The sequence below is a fragment of the Globicephala melas genome, chromosome 20, assembly GCF_963455315.2.
Source record: "Globicephala melas chromosome 20, mGloMel1.2, whole genome shotgun sequence".
Classification (NCBI taxonomy): Eukaryota; Metazoa; Chordata; class Mammalia; order Artiodactyla; family Delphinidae; genus Globicephala; species Globicephala melas.
Genome location: NC_083333.1, coordinates 18,654,892 through 18,660,119, shown reverse-complemented (window position 1 = coordinate 18,660,119; position 5,228 = coordinate 18,654,892). Strand labels below are relative to the sequence as shown.

The 5,228-nt window shown below is 44.8% G+C and overlaps 1 pseudogene; it reads right to left on the bottom strand.

Annotated features, from left to right (window-relative positions):
* On the bottom strand, window positions 1-351 carry LOC115856170 (pre-rRNA-processing protein TSR2 homolog pseudogene; annotated as a pseudogene).
* Between the last annotated feature and the right edge of the window lie 4,877 nt (window positions 352-5,228).

Genomic DNA, 5,228 nt, shown 5'->3' with positions numbered 1-5,228 from the left:
TCATTTTTCTCTCTGCACAATGAGCCGGCCATCCTCCATCATCTCCTCTTCCTTAATAGTCTGGGAGTGGGGACCCGAGGGTTCAGGCCAGGGGCAGACCCCACCTGTAGCTGTGACTCCATCTCCGCTGGGGGTCCACATCACCCTCACCCTGGTCAGTCTCTCTGGCGGGCCTACGCTCTGAGGCTCTGACCCTGCACTTCCTTTGGGAGATGGGGAGCCCACTTCCCTCCGAGCAGCCCCCTCACCCTCTGGAGGTGGTGGGACTGGTCTGCAGAGGCTGGCTCGCCATCCTCCCCAGCCACACCACACTCCTTGGTCGTGAGCTCCCGAGGGAGTTGTCTGTCTCATCTAGCTCCAAGTCAGTTGCTGGGTCCACGACGTTGGTGGGTGAAGGTCCAAACAGTGAGCCTTTTATTCACTGAGGTGCTCACTGTGGAAGAAGCACTCCTCCACTGCACACCCCCACCACGTGGCCTTCCCCTGGCTCTGCGGGCCCCCAAGGCATTCTCCACCCGGATCTGCAAGGCCCGCCAGGCTTCTAGCGCCGTGCAGTCACTAGTTCCCAGAGTGCTCACGAATTTTCCCCATCTGGCTGTAGGCCCCACAAACAAGTAATACAGTTGTCCCTCCGTATCCATGGCGGATTGGTTCCAGGACCCATCCGCAGATGCTCAAGTCATTACATAAAATGGGTAGTTCAGCGGGCACTCCGTATCCACGGATTTCGCATCCACGGATTCCGCGTTCTCGGATTCAACCAACTGTGCATTCGCGGATATAGAGGGTTGACCGTACTGTACTTAAACTGCAAAACTGAACACTTGGAAGATCGTTTAGTGGGCCTTGCGGGTTATGTGGAGCTAGTAGAACAACATCTAAAATCATACATTAAATTTGATGGTCAGTGCTCAAGAAAAATGGTTTCAATCATAAATATTTATGTGAAAATTTTAATGGATTTTGTACAAACAGTGCTCGGTGTTATGCTACGGAGAAAGTCTAGCATTTCAGCCAAATAGCCAAATACAGAAACAAATTTGCAAATCTGGTAACTTGCTTTAAGTCTTTCCTTCATAGATTTTATATTTACTAGCACAGGTCAAATAAACAGTAGGGAGAATGAAATAAAATATCTGAAAGCTGGGATTGAAATAATGGAACTTGGATGAAGACTTAAAACTTGATAGGCAGCCTGTTATCCTAGGATGACAAAGCAGTTTAAAAATTCTATCAATCCTGCTCTATAGAGTTTAATAAAAATTGTAAAATGGGAGTGGCTAGATAAATAATAAATAAATGAAAAATTTTAGGAGTTTGGATTTAATAAATGATATTATACATTATCTATTATGTGTTATAATAGAAAAGGCAATATCTTTACAAGATATTGTTGAAGCTTGTAGATCATTTCACTGGTCCTCAAAGTGTGGTATCCTGAAATCTTCTGAGACACTTTCAGAGGTTCTGGTGAGTTCACAACTCTTTTCATAAAAACACAGAGATATGAATTGCCTTTTTTATTGTGTCAATATTGGCACTGATGATGCAGAATCCTTTTCTCACTAAATCTGTTTTTGAAAATATAGCTATTTTTCATAATAATATGTTATTTATGTTCATTTATAATGGGCTTATTATTGTGTTTTTAAATAAACTAAGAATAAACATATTTTTAACATTTTAGTTTTAATTTTTAATACAGTAAACATGTCAGGGGGCTCATCTCTTGAGACAAAAGTTTGAGAACTGCTGGATTAATTGAGCCAATGATAAAAAGTGACTGAACATAAAACTAAGTAAGGGGGGCTTCCCTGGTGGTGCAGTCAGTGGTTAAGAATCTGAATGCCAATGCAGGGGGCACGGGTTCAAGCCCTGGTCCAGGAAGATCCCACATGCCGTGGAGCAACTAAGCCCATGCACCACAGCTACTGAGCCTGCACTCTAGAGCCCGCAAGACACAACTACTGAAGCCCTCGTGCCTAGAGCCCGTGCTTCACAACAAGAGAAGCCACCGCAATGAGAAGCCCGTGCACCACAACAAAGAGTAGCCCCCACTTGCCGCAGCTAGAGAAAGCCTGCGTGCAGCAACAGAGACCCAACACAGCCAAAAATAAATAAATTAAATAAATAAATTTATTTAAAAAGAAAACTAAGTAAGGGAAACTCTGAAAAGTGAGTGGAAGAAAGAGAAATAAAGAGATATGGCATACTATCAGAAAAAAAACAAAGTATCAATTCCAAGAGAGAATTTTAGATTGTTTAATTCTATGATAATGAACTTATTATCTAATGACAAAAGTGAAAATTAGAGTAAACTTTTAAATCTTTTCATTTATTAAATGGAAACTCATCCACATGATGTTTTAGCCTCGTGGATTGAAGATGAACAAAAACTAACAAAATTATGCCAACTAATTAGACACACTAATGACTTATTTTATATATACTTGATGATAAGGATGTTGACTATATTTTAAAATCTCTGAGATTATTACAAGGATTAAGAAAGATTCAGAGCCAAGAACAGCATAGTTAATATCAAGAGACATTCACTACTTATTAAGAATACTGAAATTATTCTGAAATTAAGAATGCTGAAACACCTTACGACTTCAAATTTCGTGGAGAAGTCTCAAGAAGAGTTTGCCGTAGTTCCCTACTGTTAAATCATGTTTCAGACAGAGCCCTCATCTAACTAGTGACAGCCACATCAGAGAAATAATCACCCAACGATTTCAAAATATTAAATTATTCAGGAATTATCAAAGTAATTAAATAAGTAATGCATGCTGCATCTTACATGCGTTGGTAAGAGGCTTTAATGTTATATGTTGTTTAGTTTACTTAGAGAATAAAAAAGAAAATTATTTATTAATATTAATAATTAATAATAATATTATTTATTATATTAATATTAATAATAATAATTAATATTATTATTTATTATTGATTAAAATTATTTATTTGTATATTAACATACAGTATTGTTTGTATTAAATATTATTAAATGTTCTTAACATCACTTTGAATACAAGAAAGATTTGGTCCCTGTCTTCAGCAGCCCCTCAAGGATGAAAACTGTTTCGATAATCAATTGCTCTCTTGAAAAAAGTAGTGACTTCAAACAAGATCCCTTTTTTGTTTGCTTGTTTTTGTCCATTGTTGAGGCTTCTGTGGGTCAGGAGTTCCGGTGGGGTGCGTCAGGAAAGGCTCAGGTGGGGCTGGAGGATCCGGCACAGTCCGACTGGAATGAATGTCTGGTGCCTCTCCCGGGTCATGGCTTGACCAGCTGGGGTGAGCTGGATTCACTTAGAGACCCTCTCGTGCCCCATCTAGTCACTGACCCCAAGAGAGTAATACTCTCTCGGTTGTGGATTGAGTTCTGTCTGGTTTCTGTCTGGCTTCCTTCCTGGGCATTACGGGCATGAGAGAAACATTCAGTTTCTTGTCTGCGGTCATCCGCTCCTTCTGGCTGCTACTCAAGGTCCTACGATGTGAAGAAACCTCGAGTTACCTCTCCGTTCTGCTCTTGACAAGCACCCAGGCCGTGTCCGGTGTATGTGGACTTTGGTGACCATGTGCACACGTTTCTGTTTGGTTCACACCCAGCAGTGGAGTCGCTGGGCCGCAGGGCACATCTCAGCACTGACAGTAGTAAAGTGGACTCCAGGGTGGTTGGACCAGTCGCACTCACCAGCTGAGTATGAGTTTGCTGCTTTGCATTCTCACCAGTACTTGGTGGTGTCAGTCTTTTTATCCATTTGGTGAGTGTGATAGGACGGTCTTAACCTCCTCCTGGCACGTCATAAGCTGCATTCTACAGTCCAGGGACATCCTCTGGGGCTGGTGTCACTGGAGGAGGACCAGTTGCCTCACCTCTGAAGCCACGAGGAGCAGCCCTCAGGGACCACAGCTTCCTGGCAATTGGTTGGACAGATGGTGATTTGAAAATCGGTGGAAGTTAATTTGGGGACGTGGGTAGTGGTTTTGTTCTCTGGGTTCCCTCAGAGGCTGTGGCAGCCCCAGACCCTGAGTCAGGAGACCTGGATCCTGATGCATTCCTGCTTTGTTTATTTTATATTTTATTTTATTCTATTCTGTTTTATTTTATTGACTGTGCCGTGGGGCATGCGGGATCTTAGTTCCCTGACCAGGGATCAAACCCATGCCCTCTGCATTGGGATTGCGGAGTCTTAACCACTGGACCCCCAGGGAGGTCCCTGTTTCTCATCGTTACGCACCACAAACCAGCTCCAGGTGTGCCATGGACTAGTCATTTCCCAAGCCCACCCGCCCCTTCACACTGCTGTCCTAATCCTGCCTGGCATGACTCTGTTCTCTCTCAAAGGCCCAGCTCAGACACCCCCTCCAGGAAGGCTCTCCGGGGTTCTCCAGTCCCTCCTGGATGTCTCCCATGTCTCCCATCAAGGCCTTTGCCTCTGCTGTTCCCTCGGCCGGGAGCCCTCTTCCGTCCGTGTGGCCCATCACCTCCTTCTCGCCCGTGTTCCCCATTTGTGCTCCCCACTGGGACGTAGAGATTTATTGCTCTAGCCTCCAGGCCTAGAAAAGGGCCTGATACACAGTAAAGCCTCAATTTGTTGAATGAATACATCTTGTCTCTCGATTTACCTGTCCTGCGCCGGCTGGGGCTTCCCACAAGCCGGGCGATCTGTTGAGAGCAGAACTAGATAGCACGAGAAGCAGCTCCTCGAATCTGGAGTCAGGTGAGGCTGCGGTGTTTCAGGTGAATCAGGAAAGTGAGTCGGGTGCACGTGAGGAAGGGTTCCCCGCGTGCAGGTCCAGCTACGGTGACTAAGCCGGGGCGGCTGGTGCAGGGAGTGGGCAGGGGATGACGGAGGCGGAGCCGGGAGAGCGGAGGGGGCACACAGCAGGTCTTCATTCAACAAGCCTTTGTTTAGCACCTGGACGGGAGAGAGGTTTGGGAGCTGTCGGGGAACACGCAGGAGGTAAAGCAGGGAGAGGGGCTGAGGCCAGATGGGATTTGGTACAGCTACACAGGCCACGACAGGGTGTTGGTGGGTATTAGGGAACCTCCCTTGATTTTCTTGTTTCTAATATTATCTTCAAACTTCCTTTTTTTAAAAAAATACATTTATTTATTTATTTTTGGCTGCGTTGGGTCTTTGTTGCTGCGTGTGGGTTTTCTCTAGTTGCGGCAAGCAGGGGCTTCTCTTTGTTGTGGAGCACGGGCTCTAGGCGTGTGG